We start from the raw sequence: 18736 nt of genomic DNA, 5'->3' as shown, positions 1-18736 counted from the left end.
TATTTCTCTTTTTTTTTTTTCTTCCTGCTGTTGGCGTGCATCGTTAGCTTCAGTTTCATTTCACTGACTGCAACACCATTCCTTTGCGGTAATGAGCACCCGGGCGACGCATCACAGGACCACTGTACTGGGGGTTGCTTACAAATAAATGAACATGCTGACTTTCGCATTTAAGCCCTCCGCTCAATCCTCTAATCTAAAGACAGGTGTTTTCTTAAAGTGGATTTATGTGCTAGCAAATGTACAGAAGCACTGAACATGTTGGTAGAGACATGATCTCTAGAGACTCGGAAATTGAGAAAATGGAAAAGGTGAGTTTGTATGAGATATAGGCTGATAGTTTGATGGGAGTAGTTTTCCCATTTCAAAAATATCTTCTGATTAGTTTAACAGTATTTGATGCAATGATTTACAGGCTTATAGACAAGTAGCTAAATAATTTGGGCAGCGTGTGTTTCATCCTGCACTGAATAGTTCGCATTAAGCCACTGGAAGAGCGTGCACGTCTCTTCATCACCAGCCTCCATTCTCATACCTTTTCTTTCCTTCATCTGGCTATAATCCAGCAAAATATTTTAGCACATGCTTAATCCCAAAATCATCCCTAATCCCAGGCTGTGCATGTGTGGAAGCTAAACACAGCCTGAAGTACTTTGTTAGCCTGTGCTGGGCCTAATCAGCACCCTGGGGGATCCCATTCTCTCCAGGAAAGCCCATACTAGGTGTGCTGTGGCATGTGGAGGTGTGGGGTGGTGTCCGCCAGCCAAGGGCATGGAGAAGGGACGTCTTTTCCCTATGGGCATGAGGCCACGCATGCTGTGACCCCAGAGTTCAGGTTTAAGAACCTGTTATGAGGACTAAATTCATGAGATTCATTTGCTCTTCAGGTGGTCTGGTCTAAATACCAAGCCCAAATGGTCTGCTGAATTCCATCTTAGATATTTCAGCATGGTTTCTCCTTGTAAAATCTGTAGTGTGGCAGCTTTGGGCTCAGCCCTGGTTTCTCCCTCTCCTTTCCATGCAGCTGTGGAGAACAGGCACTGTCAGTCACTAGTGGCCCTTCTCTCCTGCAGGAGGTGACCGGATCAGTCGTAAGTCCCACAGGGACAGTCCCTTCCTGCTTAGGACCTTGGCTCACTGTTGGTGGAGCAATGTGTGATGGATGTCATCGATGCATATTGACCAGATATCTCCTAGGGAGAGAGCCCTTCCTCTTGCTGGGGAACAGCAGCTCTTGGAGAAGCTGAAGAAAAGTACTGATCAGATAGATGAGCATGCAAATATATATACACAAATATACATTTATAAACATACACTTGTGTGTGCATGAGTAAAAAGGGTTATCTCATTTTCCTGGAATCCCCTGCCTCTGAGTGCTAGTTCATGGTACATGGCCGTCTGGGCATTTTGGGGTCATTGTAGAAGTAACTGGCGTGTTTGGTGGAGTCTTTTAGTGAAAGGAGGGCATTTGGGGTGTTTTAGTTAGAGCTCAAAATCCTCCGGAGCCCCAGGGAAGTTTTATATCTGCTCTCACTCTTTGTACAGAATCAGATATACATTGTGCAAAATAAAGCAGACGTATACAGTTACTTTTATGATAGGTTCAGCTTGACAAAGTACATTAATAGAGTTTCTTTGTCCTTGTACAGGACAGGTTTGTTGTTCTTCAAGCACTTTTGTGAGCAAATGAATGTGTTAAATTAGGTCCTGTAGAGACTTGTTGGCAATTTTAAAGACATGGCATAATGAAGCTTGTTTCCAGCTCTGCGGGGATAGCTTCTTTTGTTAATCTACCAAATTAAGTATTGGGTAGGCTCGTTTAGTTAGCAAATGGGAGAGGAGACATCAAAACCTCATTCTTTTACCCTCCTGCTCCTGGCCCTGTGACAGCCCCCTCTCCCCCGAAGGGGAACCAGATTTGTTTTCTGAGGGGTTGGTACAACCCTTTTCCAAAATAAAACCCATCTCAGATCAAACACTTCCAGTGAACTACAGAGAAAGAAAGGCAAGAGCAGAGGATCCGTTGACCCATCTACGCTGGCAGCTGTCTTCAGAGGGATGAACCAAGATTTGGCAACCCGTCTCTCCTCTGACCAGACAAGCAGCCAACGTGACTAGCTTAGATTAGATGCCTGCCTCCTGAAAAGCTAAATTTCGGTGAAAGGAACCCAACCTTAGATTTTTAATCTTTGGACAAACTGAGCAGATCTGACCCCCCAGCAGAACCTATTGTTGCTTTTCAAGAAAAAAAAATGCTTTATGTCATGCCAGATGGTTTTAAAAAGTGGTGGCCTCTTGGCCGGGATGTGGTACCACAGTATTGCTGCTGCCAGCACATTCCTGCTCTGCTGAAAGGCAAAAAAAAAAGGAAAAATCCCCCCGCCAGCAGTGGGGAGCCTAGGGCTGAGAGCAGCAGCATGCTCAAGAGATTTTGGCCAGTGCATCTGAATAAAATAACCTTTGTAATATTAGAACAGCAAAATACTGTGCTGCTTTTAGCACAACAAGACACAGCAGCAAAGCGATCCTTGCTAGAGCACCATGATACCTCAACAAGAGAGCCATGCCTAACCTTTGAGGCATTAATTACTGGAAACACCCGCGCTACCGATGTGCTTTTACTTGTACATTATGGAAATAATGGTCACATATGTACAGGGCAAAGCCAATGAAAGGTCCGTGGAGCAGAGCCCCGGGTAGCTTGTGTACCCTTTATAGCAAAAGCTGGCAGTGTCTCCTTAGGAGAGCTAAAATATTCTGCTCCGAAACGCAGGCAATAAGAAACACTCAAAAGCCACTTCTGGTACCCGTGTATTTACTGCTTCTCACTTTGAAGCCAGAAAGCTCTCATGCCTTTTAACAATCTAAACACACACAAAACAGAAAATGCAATTAATTGCTTAATTTTCATTTTGCCATATGACCCAGGCACAGGAACCCGTGAGGAGCGAACTCCACATGTCACACCCAGAGCAGCCACACGCCCAGCCTGGCTTTGGCTCCTAGCTCTGTCCCCAGATGCCTTCTGGCTTGCATGGCAGAAGCCTCCTCTGGTCACCTGCAGGGTTGTCCTTGGGGTGCAGGAGGAGAGAGGAAGGAGAAATCTGTGTTAGCATCGGGAAAAATCTTGCTAGAAAGTGAGTGCGAGCATCCATTTCTCTGGAGACAGCAGCAGAAGGTCCACAGCCACTCCTACACTCCCATCAGGGCATGAAAAAGAGAAGGCAGTGGTGGTGGGAGCAGATATTCCCAACTTTTTTACTTTTTTACAGAGCATCATGCCCCCAAAGCAACATCTTCATAGAGAAACAGTCCTCCCTCACCTTTTATCTCCACATGTGGTACAACTTGTGTGTAGAGACAAAGGATACAGCCATGGGGCAGAAGACCAACGTGCAACCAATGTGGGGTCTCTCCATTGACCACGTGGAGCATGATCCAAGCTGTCCCAGCAGCCAGCACCGGTCAGGGTAGCCAGGGAAAGCAGATTGAGGATGTTCAGGTTGAAGCTAGGATAAATGTATGTTTTAGGCATGCAAACACAAGCAAGAAACTCCACATGCTATGCTCAAAGTCATTGCCTCTCCTTCAGCATTGCCAGCTCCTGCCATCACCGTGTGCCCTGTTCGTAATGCCAAGGAAGGCAAGATATCCTTACACTTCCTAGCTTGAACAAAGGACTTATTGCTTCTGACACTGGCTTCCTGTGCCTGATAAACCTCTGACTTTTCTAACTCGAATAAGTGGTGTAATTCATAGCAGGCCTGATCGTGGTCATATTGAGCTGTTGTCATCACAGCATCATTCAACACAGGATAGGAAGGTGACTGGGAAAAACTGAAATTAATAGCGCTTTCATATGGCTTTCCTAAAAGAGCACGAAGAAAAAAAAGCTGTAACTGCAGATGAAATATTGCAGTGTCTATATGGAAAGGATTCATGCTGCCATTTGCTCTCTGGTTCATTATATTTGCTTTCCCCCGCTCCTCGACCCTTTACAGTAAGATAGTAACTTGTCAGAAAGCTCTTCTCTGTTGATGTTTCACCTCTATTTTATTGGCCTTGACAATCTGCAGTGACTTGGATAACATTTAGTCAAAGAAAATGCTCCGAATAAGATCAAACATTCTTTTATTTGACTAAACTCTTAAAAGCAAACCAACAATATATGAAATATAGTTCGTACAATCGTGCGCTCTTCATTTTGTTGGGCTCCTAAAGACACTGCTCGTGAAAGGAGACGTTATGTAAATCCCGAGTGAACATATGGCGATCCCTTTCCTTCCGAGGAGACAGCCTGAATCTGTGCGATCCCGCTAATGACATGAGCCTTGGCGTTTGAGGAGTAGCGCTTAATGGCAGTTGTCACTCATCACGAGGTACCACACTCATGGGACATCTCGGTACGTCTGTGACAGACAGATTAGATATTGTCTGGAGAGGGTTACGCGGCTGCTGGAAGAAAGCCCTAGCTGGGAGGAAATGAGGAGAGAAAAGGAGCGAGGAAATCAGATACAGCTTTTCCAGCCCCTCCTTCCGGAGCAGATGATCCTCCTGCTCAGGTATGAGCCGTGTCTGAAGCCAGTGGATAAAAGGGGGTGCCTGAGGGCAGCCCCGCAGCCCCCTGTACCTATGGGGGATGCCTCCCAAATAATTCCTCGCCCCTCTCGTCCTTGAAAATTGGGAGCCAAAGAGGCACAGGGGGTAGCTCAGGAGCCCAGGCACGTGCTGCTCTCACAAAGACCTGCTCTATATCTGTGCCTGGCCAGCAGCTGAGCCTGTCAAGCGGCGAAAAGGCTTTTCATGCATTTCTAGTAATAGTCACAAGGTCACTCCGTGCGGGGACGGGCAGCGGGGAACGGGGCTTGGATCCTCTGCTGCAGAAGTCCTTCATCTTCTGTCAGCCGAGGGCCACACGAGACTGCAGGGAGGGAAAGATGAATGGGACATGGTCCCCAGGAGAGCTGCTGCAGGAGGCTTCCCAAGACATCGGGTTGCAGCACACATAATGCTGCTCGAGTACAGCTGGGCGAGGCAACGGCAGTGCTCTGGGGCCTGCGAAACTGCTCCCTGCAGCCTCCCTGGGATGGCAATGATGACGAATGACGCTGGCTGTGCTCCACAGGCTGCCCAGCCTTGGAACAGCCTCTGCGCCTTGCTCCTGGATGCTGCTGAAACCTCCCGGTGCTCCAGGAGCCTCCTGCTGTGTCCCCGCGGCCAGCCCTCTGCCTGCAGCATCTTCCTTCTCCTCTCAAGTCAAGATGCTCCAGGAGAATCCAGAAGGTGCAACACAGCCTGCCTAATGCCTTTAGTCTTGACCTTGGTGTCCAGAAAAGCAGGCATGAATGGACACACTCCCGAACATTAAAAAGCATGTAAAAAGAAAGTAAATAAGTGACCTGGAATTGTGAAGGAATTGAGAGGAAATGCAGGGTTTGAAGTTAATTAGCCCTTGAACTGTCAGGCCCAATTACTTCCAGCAGGCTCTGACATTTCAAAGATTAATTAGGGAGTTAGCTGTCACGTCTCACAAAGGGCCACCACTGCGCTGGAGAAGATCTACCTGCTCTCTGCACACAATGTCTTGAGATTTTGCGATGTGAAATTGTATCCAAAAGCTAATTGGGGACCTTTGGTAAAAGCTTTCTGATTATTTCACTCGTCCAAGGAATGCACTGTATTTATGTGCTGAAATACAACCGGCTGCTCCGAGGGAAAGGTTTAACTGATAGGAAGATGATTTTAAATACTTGAAGCTCCTGGGCAAAAGCCCTTTATATCCGTCTGTTTCTTCTGCAACACTCTGATTACATCCAGTATAGATTATAGCAGGCTGCTCTACTTGCTGTATGTCAGCTAATCAGTGTGTGTCCTCCCCAAAGGGATCCGAGCATGTTACAACACACCTGGCCCTGCGATCAGCCTCCCAGCCCATCTCAGAGCAGCACCAGCAGCACCCTCCTGGTGACGTCCCAGGTTCCTGCACTCTTCTCAACATTTTGCCAGCCCCAGCCACTTTTGGTGCCCCCAGCTCAAGAGACACAATGAAAAATGTCTGTCTGCATTGCAGCCTTAGAAGCTTTTTTTGTAAGCAGCTCCATAGACAAAAAAAAAAAAAAAAACACACACACAAAAAAAAAAACAACCTTCCCTGCCTCAGAAGAGCTAAATGTAAAGCACCGAAGTGGAGAGTTGTGCAAAGGCTTTTTCATAAAAAGTGGAACAAAAACAAAAGAAAGGAAAAGGAAATGAAAACCCGTTTTAGACACAGAATGGTTTCTGGCTTACGGCCACGCGGATATTTTTAACGTGTCCATCAATACCGTCTCTGTGCGCAACAGATCTGTGAATCCGTATTTGTGCTTCCACTTCTCTCCCAATGACCGGAGGCTGTGCTTAAAAGAATAATTTGGTCTGAGCTACTTCTATTTTCCTTTATCATCAGGGCGTACTTATGACATGAAAGCTGGGCTGTGAAGAGTTGGGACCTCTTGGGAGGTGGCTGCTTTCGTGGTCCTTCCGATGGCCTTTGGGAGGGGGCCTCCACAGCCCCAGCAGAGCTGCTCCAGCCTCCTGGAGTCAGCGAGAAGCTGTCAGATTTTGGCCAGCCGAGATACCTGCCTACAACCAGCATAGCTGCTCTCCAGACAGTGCTATCATGACCTGTTCCCGCACTCATGCAGTGCTGGACAAACCTTCGCAATCCCAGCAGGTACATCCCATAGCCTTCCTATAAGATTACCGTAGGGATCGATCCTTTCTATGAATATCTTAAAATATAAAGGCGTACGACAGAAGGAGGTAGTGATATTCCCACTTCAAGGGCAGGCTCCTGAGGAGGCTGAGGCCAGGACTCACCCCACCCATCTTCAGCCATCTCAGGGTTGAACAGCAAAGCCAAGGCAAAAACCTCTCTTAAAAGTCTCCTTAGTAGGTTCCTCCAAAGAGCAATCTGTCTCCTCCCAAAACAGGTGGATTCACCAACTCTACACAATCCCCTCTGCTTCCATGGGGCCAAACCCCACAGCTCAGGGGATGGCTGTGGCCAGCGCCAATGCTTTGCTGTTGATGGGAGCTGGACGTGGGCTTGCAGATGCCTTGAAACAGGAGGGATGGGCTCTCCTTTTTCTCTCCAAGTGACCTGTGCAAGGTGACACCGAGCTGGCAACCAGACCAGGAAGCGATGTGCCCCAGCCACAAGCCTGCTCTTTCTCTCATGCTTTTCTAACCATTTTCAACCCTACCAGGAACAGATCAGCTGAAAAAAAAATAATAAATACCTGAGATTCCAGATGCCTGCTAATCTTCTGTACCATCAATACAGTAGCTGTAAATACCTGCTGGAGCCAACCCAAGGCTGGTTTGCCGTTTCATCTTTCAAGAGCTTTTTTAAAGCCAAGAGAAAAACTAGTTCCTCTACAGACAGCAGTTAATCATTAACGGTATGCGCAAAACATAACATACTTGACCCTTTGATGCGCTAGAAGGAGCATGTAAGTGGAGCTGGCAGGGCGCATGGCCTTGTGTTCCCCCTAGACAAACCTGCCTCGCTGGGAGAAGCAGCAAGCTGAAATCCCCACCACCCCTAGGAAGGAGGTTGCGTTTGGAAGACAGCAGTCGGGTACTTCAGGGCTGCTCGCTTGTACCTCTGCCTCGTAAATGCCGAGTCATTGATTCCGTTCTCCAGCGGGGAACTGCTGAGTCAGCCTTGTTTTGCTGACTCACTGACTTTGCTTTCGGAGGACTGCGGGCGCGGGGCGCAGCTGAGGAGCTGGCAGGCGAGCAGGACACGGGCAGCGGCCGCCCAGTCCTCAGCCTGGTCCTCGCACGTGGAGATGCCGCTGGAGGGACGTCCTGCTGGGGCCTCTCAATGCACTGAGTCCCTTCAGCTCCTCGGGCTAAGGGGACGGTAGGGTATGAGGCATGTCACCCACCTCGCCCTTTATTTTCCAGCAATAAAAGGGGCAGCACTCTTCCGTTAGGTTTTCTGCACCAACAGACCTTTCAGAGAGCATCCCGTTTCACCAGCTTTCCCATCAAGTGCCTTGCAGCTCTGGGCTCATGTTTAAAAAAAAATAAAAATAAAATAAATACTTAGTTAAAAAAAATGAGTTAGATTTGCCTGATTTGCTGTGGGGCTCGGCCAGCCCCCGGCTCCCACAGTGGCGGTGCCACCTGCTGGCCGCAGGCTGCTTGGGGCCAGGGGCTCGCCGGGTCCTGCGTGTGGCTGCCTCGCGTGTCTTGGGTAGGTTCGTTTTGCTTTTTTATTTTATTTTATTTTATTTTATTTTATTTTATTTTATTTTATTTTATTTTATTTTATTTTATTTTATTTTATTTTATTTTATTTTATTTTATTTTATTTTATTTTATTTTATTTTATTTTATTTTCATTTCACTTCATTTCATTTTATTTCATATCATACCCTCCCGTTTCATGCCATTTCTTTTCATATCATACCATTTCTTTTCATTTTATTTCATTTTTTATTTCATTTCACTCTAATTATTCTATTTTATTGCATACCAGGGACACAGAGCGGGGTAGTCCCGCAGCCGTGATGATTCTGGCGGTGCTGTCTGGGCGTCACGGTGCCGGGCAGGGTGAGCAGGGCGGTGTGGGTGGGAGCTGCAGCACACCCGGCTATGCTATGGGGTCATCCCAGTGGGAGCTGATGAGTATTTGGGAAGCGGATTTCCTTTCAGGTGTGAGGGGACATGGTGCAGGGCTGTTTTTTTGGTGGAAGGGGGCAACACTGGGCGGGAAGATGCTCTTTCTGCTCAGATCAGGAGAAAGGGAAGGTGGGCCACGTAGGCACGATGGTCACACCTTCACCTTCAGACCCCAAAGACCACAGGGACCAATACAACGTACCCACCTGGGCTGTGACCAGAAGCAGCCGCTGCCAGCAGGACTTTGCCCTCCAGCAAGTGACCTGGCCAAACCCTCACGTGGAGGCAGGGTCGCAGCTGGGGTTGGCACAGAGGAGGTAGGAAGACACACTAACTCCAGAATTAGGAAGTTTTGATCCTATGCAGTTTGCAACACACCTTACACACAGTCTTGCTGAAGGTGGTGCGACGCATGGAGCTGTAGCTTGGGGGGTGAGGAACATTCTGGCGCAGCAAATGTTGCAGCTGCTTATTCGGAGCCAACGGTTCTGAAAGAACCACATTTTATCCTTGTCTCTAAATTGGAGAGACGTGGATTTGACAGATGGACCACTCGGTGGGTAAGGAATCGGCTGGATGGCTACACTTAAAGAGTTGCAGTCACAGGCTCAATGTCCAGGTGGAGATCAGTGATGAGTGGTGTTCCTCGGGGGTCAGTATTGGCACCAGCACTGTTTAACATCTTGGTCAGTGACGTGGGCAGTGGGATCGAGTGCACCCTCAGCAAGTTTGCTGGTGGCACTGAGCTGTGTGGTATGGTCAACGCACTGGAGGGAAGGGATGTCATCCAGAGGGACCTGGACAGGCCTGAGAGCTGGGCCTGTGCAAACCTCAAGAGGTTCAGCAAGGCCAAGGGCAAGGTCCTGCACCTGGGTTTGGGCAAGCACAAATATAGGCTGGGTGGAGAAGGGATGGAGAGCGGCCCTGAGGAAAAGGACCTGGGGGTGTTGGTTGTTGAGAAGCTTGACCTGAGCCAGCAATGTGCACTTGCAGCCCAGAAAGCCACCCATATCGAGGGCTGTATCAAAAGCAGCGCGGCCAGCAGGGCAAGGGAGGTGATTCTCCCCCTCTGCTCTGCTCTGGTGAGACCCCACCTGGAGCCCTGCGCTCAGCTTTGGGGCCCCCAGCACAATGGCAGGGACCTGTTAGAGCGAGTCCAGAGGAGGGCCAAGAGGATGGTCAGAGGGCTGGAGCACCTCTCCTATGGGGACAGGCTGAGAGAGTTGGGGGTTTCAGCCTGGAGAAGAGAAGACTCTGGGGAGACCTTAGAGCAGCCTTCCAGTACCTAAAGGGGGCCTACAGGAAAGCTGGGGAGGGACTCTTTGTCAGGGAGTGGAGTGATGATGATAGGCCAAGGGGCTTTTAACTAAAAGAGGGTAGGTTTAGACTAGGTATAAGGAAGAAATTCTTCCCTCAGAGGGTGGTGAGGCCCTGGCACAGGCTGCCCAGAGAAGCTGTGGATGCCCCATCCCTGGAGGCGCTCAAGGCCAGGCTGGATGGGGCTTTGGGCAACCTGGTCTGGTGGGAGGTGTCCCTGCCCATGGCAGGGGGTTGGAACTGGGTGGGCTTTAAGGTCCCTTCCAACCCAAACCATTCTGTGATCCTATGAAATATTAGATGGTAAAGTGCATATAGAAAATCTCCTGCGACCCAACTGCCGGTCCTCTGGCAAGACAGAGAACCCTACAGAGGGTTATAGAGGGGCTGTGTGGGCATGGAGGGTGATTAAAAACCAAAACCAAAACCAAAACAAAACAGGCTCCTTCTTCCAGCCTCCCTGTAAGTGATGCTCACCTGATCATTGCTGCCATCATGACACACGCACACGAGCTGCACCTCTGGCAAAACATTGCATGAGCCAGGTTCAGGCCTGGAGGGCGTTTACACCTTAATTTTGATGGAATGATATCCAGCACAGAGTCACAAGATAGAAAACAGGGGTGTGGGGTGGGTATAAACCGTTTAATGGCTTGCGTAAGGCGACTGAGGAAGCTGCAAAGAAGAACTTGCCATTCTTGGCCGCTTGCCTGGGGCTGTGTGCAGCTGGGGAAAGAAGAAGTGAGAGGAAGGGCTGCCTGCCTGGGTGCTGGAGGGAGCCATGGCTTCGCTAGAAGATGTCAGAGCTGAAGTCTGCAGTAACGGGGCAAAAAGGCACAGAGCATTGTCAAAGTCCTAGCCATAGGGCAGCCCTGCCTAACTGCATGTGGCAGGAACATGCAGCGCTGAGGGGACCTGAGATCCTTTCCAAGTTCTCCCTCAACCTGCACTGTGGCCATGGGCAGGTCCCATCACCCCTGCCTCCCTGTACTCCATGGTGGCCTACTTGGATTTCAAAATCCACACACCCTGTCTATACATTTGAACAGAGTGCCCAGGTCCTCTGCAGTCCTGCTGACAACAGGCTGGTGGTGGGGTCTTCTGCAACGTCCCTCAGCCCAGACGGAGCCAGGCGAGCCCCTTGCAGCCTTGCTCCCCTCAAAGTGTTTTGTTTCGTACGTCTCCTTCTGTAAGCTTCACTCCTCACAGGGTCAGAGGCCTGGAAAACCTGACTGAACTCAGCAGCTCCAGGAACGTAACCCTCAAACCTTGGTGACCTACTTCATTGTGCCTCAGGGGCCAGGCCGTGCGTCTTTACATGAGGAAAGGCGGCTGTTGAAAAAATAAATAAATAAAAGTGAGATCTCGGCAATTCTTTAGTCCCTACTCCTCAGTGTTTCATCAGTCACCCTCCCCTCCATCACCCTCCCCTCCGCACGTCTGAATGGATGGCTGGAAGGACTCTTGCTCCCTTCTGACTACTGTCAGTTCTCTCTGCTTACTTGCTGCCCTCAACTCTCCTGCTTCCTGAGCAGGTCTGATTTCAGTTAAAAGAAAACACAGTATTTTACTGCATTTATAAATATATCTAGTGGTACAACATTATCGCTGTGGATGCAAATAATGACTTTTACTTCACTTTTTTAACATCTGCTCAAGCCCCTGACAGTGACAGAAGAAATGATCCTGCCCCCACCGCTCCTGGGCCCAATGACACATTGTATTGAGTATACCTTGTGTTATATGAGTGTGGATGGGAAAAACAAACATCACACCCAGTGCTTAGCGCATGGGCAAAGCCTTCCTGCAGGCACCCTGTAAAAGGTGTCACGCAGCCTATCTGCATGTGGAGGAGGCCCTGGTTGTCCCTTGGGGCTGGAGCTGCTGCCTGGGACGTGAGGCTCCTTCCACTGTGGCAGGGCCCAGTGGCCTCCAGCCAGATCCCCACAGGGGATATTTAGGTTCCTCCAGAGGGAAAAATTGTCAGAGGAGATGGGTGCAGCCACGCTGACACGGACATGCAATTCTTGCTACTGTGAACCAGGGAATTAATGGGGTCACTACCAGACCAGTTTGTACCAGCTATCCGTATGAAACCAGATTAAACTGAGAAAAGTCAGAGCAATCTCGCAGGCTGGGCAGACAATTCCTGTCCTGGAGTGGAGATGTGACTGGGGTCTAATTCCCAAGCCTAAGCCCTCTGGACTTTTTTTCTTCCGTGATAAGGAGATCAATTGATTTTATTGTCTGATGGATGTTGTAGGCATCATCAGCATCCAGGATCTCTGTTCAGTCAGAGCTTATCTCAGGCACCCCTGTGGGCTGCCAGAGCCAGGACAAGGGCTCGTTGTTCGGAGCCATGAGTGGACATTTCTCTGCTCTGCAGGTCCCCTGTTGAAGGCAGTGCCTGCAGCTGCCAGCAGTGACCACACGTACCCACAACTGAAGATCACTGAAGGGTTTCCAGCCTCTGTGACCACCCTGAGAGGCTCAGGGACTCCACAGAACATCATGCCCCGATGGTGAGAAATCTTCACTCTGCAGCCTAAGTGGTTGCAGAAAGGTTATAAATTTTTTCTTTCTTTCTTTTCTGGTGCCAGCATTTCCCTTAAATAGCTTTTCCGCCTCTCTAAGGTATTTGCAGAGGGCAGTGATGGCTTCTCTTGGCTTTGGGTACACCACAAGCTTGGAGTTTCTCCTTATGACAGTCTCCATTTCCTTGGTCAACTGGTTTGCCCAGTACTCTTTCTTTGTGGGACACTTGCTTTTGTAGCTAACAACAGCTGTTCACACAGTGCTCGAGCAGATATATATAGACAGAGTGGACGGCATCAGTCTTTCTTGCTTGGTTTTCTTATGGGCAGGAACTCGTAACCCTTTAACATAATCATTATTACTGACAAATGGGCCCCTGTGCAGTCATTAAGGTGAGAGACTGACAATCAGAGCCACTAACCCTAAAACACTCCTTTATCCAGGACAAGCAAATAGACCCTTCCTTAATTCCATAACCTTTCCTTACACTTGTAAAAATATGTGAAAATTGACTTTGTTGGCCTGATTTGTCTCCTCATGGAAACGTACCCAGCAAGTTATTCTAGATCTTCTGCAGGATCAACTCTGTTCAGCTATTGCAAGTATTTCCTTTGGTATAAATATGGGCATGCTTATTTCCAGGTGTAGTGTCTTTTTCTCCCCCTGTTGTAGTTCGATCTGCTTTTTATCTTGTACTCTTTTGGAGAAAGTGTTGAGCCACTACTTAGCTTTCTGGTGAGCCTCTCAGATCATCATGTTCCTGATGTCTCAAGAGGAACCAGATCGAGTTCAGACTAGGGGACGAGGTGACTGGCACCTGCAGCCCAGCTAGCTGTAGAGAAGCTAAGGGATGAAGAGCAGTTGTTAGCTTTGGCACTGGGTATGGTGTGAAGGGGATCACCTCTTATGGAAACACAGTTTGACAACCTTATCTACTGAGAAGGAGTTGAAATAGCCTCTTTTTTGTTATACAGAGATCTCTTCTGATTACTAGTGGGGAAAAAAAAAAGTGATTGCAGGTGAGAAGTCTCTTGGGCTGAATGAAAGAGCAGCAGGTAGAAGTGGGAAAATGTGATTGTTTGAGAGAATTGTCTCAGAAAGAGGCTCGTGAGAGGAGAGGAAAGGGAGTTTAGAAAGAATCAGTGGCTGTGGGGTTTTGTTTGTTTGTCTGTTTGTTTTTAACAGATAAGATCTGTGCCTGATCTACAGCAGCTACGCTCAGAGGGAACTGTGTGAGACCTTCTCCAGTTTCTACTTCTGCTCCTACACCATTTGTGGTGAGAGCTCCTGGGAGAGTTTTACTTCATGTTAGGTGAGTCTGGGACCATCAGTGGTCACTGGACCCTGGGCAGGGGGGTTTCTGGAGGAGCAAACAGAAACCCCGTGCCCAGGACAAGTGCCTGGTAGGCCAAAGTAAGCAGCTGTGCTCTCACTTTTTACACCGAGATGTTTGTGGGAATGTGGATCAGATATCTGGGACTCATATTCAGTCAAGTAAGGATTAAATTCGGCTAGCTTATCTGTTTCAAGGTAACCTTGAGGAAAGGTCGTTTTATTATATTTTATTGAGTGATAGTCAAGAACAGGTTTTTGGTATAATACTTCTGGAACAGCAGCATCTGTAAATTTTCACATTTGACCAAGTCCTTGCATTATGTTAAATCTGTATTATGCCATTGAACAGAAGAGAGTAAGACTAGATTTCCACTGTAAATTTAGTCAGGATGAGAGCCTTGTCTGCTGATGAGTGTCTTAACTCAACTCAAGAAACTGTGAGGGCACCAGATTTGCGGACAGTGCTGAGTCTCCCTCAAAGGCTGGGCACCTTGACCCCTCTCAGCTTGAGCATCTGAAAACAGAGTGACCTCGGCTGGGATTCACTTTGTGCACCATTACCCCTCCATATGGCAGGCATCTCCTTTTTAAGCAGTTCTGTGTCCGTCCACAGCCAGTTCAGAAAAATGGACGTGGAGAGAGCATTGGCTCTCCCGACCTCTACAGGTGTCAGCTTTCAAATGGCCCAAGCTAAATGAACCCAGCCCCAGAAGAGATTGGCAGACAAGCAGCTGGAGTGCAGCCCTGCGGAGAGGGATCTGGGGGTTTTGATTGATGGTAAGCTCGATGTGAGCCCGCAGTGTGCCCTGGCAGCCCAAAAGGCCAACCGTACCCTGGGGTGCATCAGGCCCAGCACTGCCAGCGGGTGAGGGAAGGGCTTGTCCTGCTCTGCTCTGCACTGTGCGGCTTCACCTCGAGTACTGTGTGCAGTTCTGGGTGCCACAATATAAAAAGGGCATAAAACTGTTAGAAAGCATCCAAAGGAGGACGACAAAGATGGTGAAGAGGGGAAGACATATGAGTAGCGGCTGAGGTCCCTTGGTGTGTCAAGCCCAGAGCAGAGCAGGCTGAGGGGAGGCCTCATGGCGGCCTGCAGCTCCCTCACGAGGGGAGCGGAGGGGCAGGCGCTGAGCTCTGCTCCCTGGGGACAGCGACAGGACCCGAGGGAACGGCATGGAGCTGGGGCAGGGGAGGGTCAGGCTGGGTGTTAGGGAAAGGTTCTGCACCCAGAGTGTGGTCGGGCACTGGGACAGGCTCCCCAGGGCAGTGGTCATGGCACCGAGCCTGCTGGAGTTCAAGAAGTGTTTGGACAACGCTCTCAGACATGGAGTTTGGTTTTTGGGTGGTCCTGTGTGGAGCTGGGAGTTGGAATTTATGGTCTTTGTGGGCCCCTTCCAAACTGGGATCTTCTAAGACCCTGTAATTCCATCACAGTGACTGTCAGAGGCTCTATAGGAAGCCTACAGACCTACAGACAACAGATACAAGAAGTAAGAAGAAAGAAACGTGACAAAATACTGCATACACCTGGCCTTGGCTTAGTTCAGCCATCACCCTGTTGATGTCAGCACGGCCCTGTTGGCCTGCCAGTGTTGGATTCAGAGGGTCCCACGAGCAAGTTGCACTTAATATTTGCTAAACAACCTGGCCAGGAATGCAGGAGCTGTAGGCAGGAGCACTTGGAGATGAAGTGCCTCTTAATGTGTTTTCCTGTTTAAACAGAGCCATGCACTCACAAAGCACAGCCAAGGCAAGAAGCAACAGCCCTTGGCAAGCAAACCTACCTGCAGCATGCTCCTCACGCGTGTTTGCTCAGTGGGTTTGAGAAGTGTACCAAGCATATTGACATTGCAATGCTGTGTTCATCTTGTGTTGTCTGCAACTGGAGGCGAGGATGACAATCTAATCACTGGACCCAGAGCTACTCAAACCCACGACTTAATTTTTTCTTTGCAAATAGCTGGCACTCAGAGGAACTAGATTAATCTCTGGGCAAATTTAGAATGAAATTGAATTGTGGCAGAAATCAAAGCTCCAATCACAAAACAAACCGAGGCAGAAGTACCTGGGGGAGAGGAAGGACCTTAAGTGGCTCAAAAGCCCTGGCTGCATGCAGAGAGGTATCACCAGCACGGCCCAGGAGAGGCACCATTTTCAATGGGCAAACCCCAAACAGCATCTGGATGTCAGTGCGGAGGCAACATTTCGTCCACAGGCTGAAGAGTCCTTCCAACACCTCCATTTTCATCCTGCTTTCGAGAGAAATCCAGGCACCAGCAGGGTGGCCAACCGCCAGCATTTCACCATCTCCTTCCCATCATGAAGTTGACTTAAAATCCTGAAAAAATAGCGTACTCAGGATCCTGTGCTGGGACACAGCAGTCACACCCCTTTCACAGCCTTCTCGGAGTCTGATCTTCAGGGCTTGGGGTTTCAGGCTTTCTCCCTCCACATCTAAGAGAGAAAGAAGAAGCTGGAAAGAAAAATTGTGATGCTGCTAAGGCTGCACAACTGCAGTGTCCCAGTCATTAGCAAAAACTTCAAATGCTAGAATTCAAAAGGAAAAAAAATCAGATTGACAACTTTGTATTAAAAGCACTAAATACATTTTTTTTACTCTTATTATTCTATTTCTCTGTATGTGACCATACTTGTGATGACAAATCCTGCCACTTAGATAAGGCACCGGGCTTTGAAGCCAGGACTTGAATTAGGTTCTGGGTTGGTTTTTTTTTTTGGAGGGAACTCCGCCTGTTTGGTTTGCTTCTTCCCACATTAAAAAGAAATATCCTCAAACCAGCAAAGCTCTGCTCTTCCCTCAGTTCTCTTTCAATTCCAGCTCATTTTGGCTCAGTGCCTCTTTATGTCACCCAACGCATCGCCCACAAAGAAGAGAAAAAGAGAAATCCATTCAATTAAAAAAATAAAATAAAATGAAATGTGCTTTGGAGGGTAGATGTCAGAGCCATGCTCACCCCATGGCTCTTAGGGATTTGTTAACCTTGAGGATTATTAACAGAAAATTCATTTCCTGTTCCTACATAGATTTCATCTGCAATTTGTTGAGTTGTGTAGGGTTTTTTTAATTTTCTGAAAATGTTTCCTCTTCTCTGCGTACACTGAGAAAATTCCCATTACATCTCCCAAGAAAAAGTAATATCTCAATTAAAAGATAAGATGCAGTGCTTCTTCCCCTCTCAGCGTAGAGTGAAATGTGCGGCCCCACAGTGGGGCCACTCCTTCCAAAACACACATCTTCTTCAGGGCTTTGTAAAAGGGGGGGGTGGCACTGTGTGCAATGTGTGCGTGTTTTTGCTTCTTTCTGGGAAATAATTTACAGGCAGAAAAGGAAAAAAGAAAAAATATAAATAAAAAAATATATAAATCTTCCCTTTTGGTGTTCATCCCTGCAGAAGTGAAGGCTGTACATGGTTTTACCAGACTAAGGCAGGAAAAAGGCTTTACAATGCTCCACCACTCGCACAGCACCATTGTTCCCATCACAACTTGTGGGGAAATTTGGGGCAGATGGCCCCCATCTCAGGATGCTGCTCTCCATCCAGCATGAGGCCCCCTGGCTGCTCTGGAGCACATCATTTTTGCTAAGTCTGATAAAATTTGAGGACAGTGTATACATATGGGCATTTTTCCAAAGCTGCCTCCTTCGGCGTGCAGCACATTAAATTCAGTGTCAGCCCTTGGTCTGCTTCCCTCAGGGTTCTTTGAAAGCCCCAGCTTTTATGTCATGCCTCAAACTTGTAGCGGTTTACTGTAAAACTTAACAAGCTTGATTTCATTGGTTTTCTTTTTGTTTCCCCAACACTCTGTCTCAGAGCAGTCTTTGCCATGTCCCAGAAGGGTCTGTTTTGAGCAAAAATATGGCAACGTGACATACGCACACAAAACTGGCTGAGGTGAAAGTGGAGGGAGGCTGGTCATTCCACCTCCCAGGCCTTTTCCACTGCTTTGTAAGTCTCCACCAAAGCCCACCACTGACAAGCCGTGAGGTTCCCCTGGCCATCCAGGGCTGCAGAAGACCTCCTGAGGACATGGGGCCACCTGGGGCAGCTCTGCACCTCACCTGGGAAAGCATCCTCCCATATATTCACTGTGTGAATGGCTGAAGTGCCGTTGCAGGTGATCTTCCCAATGAGGGGAAGTTCGTTTAAGCTTGGAGAGGAGCCAGAGCTCATCTCTGTGTCCGGCAACCGCTCTGCCTCAACTGGAGCTGTGCAGAAAAGCACAAAGAAAGTCAGAAACGATGATGGAGTCAGGGGCTGCAGGTGAAGGAGGGGGATACTGCTGGCTCTCACATGTCCACAACTCTCTCCTCACACAGATCAATAAAAAAGATGTAGAGAAAAATAAAGGAGAGAAAAAAACAGTGTTCTCCACTGAATGCTTCATGGAACACCAGCTCCTGGCTGCATTTCCTTGCACCAGCCCTTGCTGAACTTCCTCCTCCTATTCAGTTCCTTTGACCAAGGCTTCATTTTCCATTATTTCCTGGTATTTTAATGCAGTAGCACAAGGTGAAGCTCTGTGTAGAGAGGCACAGGCCATGAGGGACCAGGGCAGAGAGGATGCTGAGTGCCCCATCTGCAGGCACTGATTCACAAGCAGACAAAAAGTCTGGGGAAGGCTGAGAAGCTGATGACAGGCTTTCCCACGACGACCCTTTTGCATTTTTGCTTCCCCAGTGAGGGCAGGCCTTTATTTTCTCCATTCTCTCACATCAGCATCACTGCTCGCTTTCCCACAGCCTCATGGCATGGATCCATCCCGGAGCTGCCTGCCCCTGCCCCGTGCCCCCATCCTCTCCGCTGGGCACTGCGTGTCCGTAGGTGATGCACGACCATCGCACGTGTTTGGCCTC

General features: G+C 48.6%; 1 long non-coding RNA gene across 1 annotated transcript; it reads right to left on the bottom strand.

Moving 5' to 3' along the window:
• Positions 1-2696: 2696 nt before the first annotated feature.
• LOC310892128 lies at positions 2697-8939 on the bottom strand. The gene is made up of 3 exons (XR_014577887.1): positions 7281-8939; positions 3324-3509; positions 2697-3071 (listed from the first exon to the last, which is right to left on the bottom strand). It is a non-coding gene; the product is annotated as an uncharacterized lncRNA (long non-coding RNA).
• Positions 8940-18736: the final 9797 nt, after the last annotated feature.

The sequence above is a fragment of the Anser anser genome (genome assembly GCF_964211835.1).
Source record: "Anser anser genome assembly, chromosome: 1".
Classification (NCBI taxonomy): domain Eukaryota; kingdom Metazoa; phylum Chordata; class Aves; order Anseriformes; family Anatidae; genus Anser; species Anser anser.
Note: the sequence above shows the minus strand (reverse complement) of the source record. Positions and strands in the feature narration are given on the sequence as shown.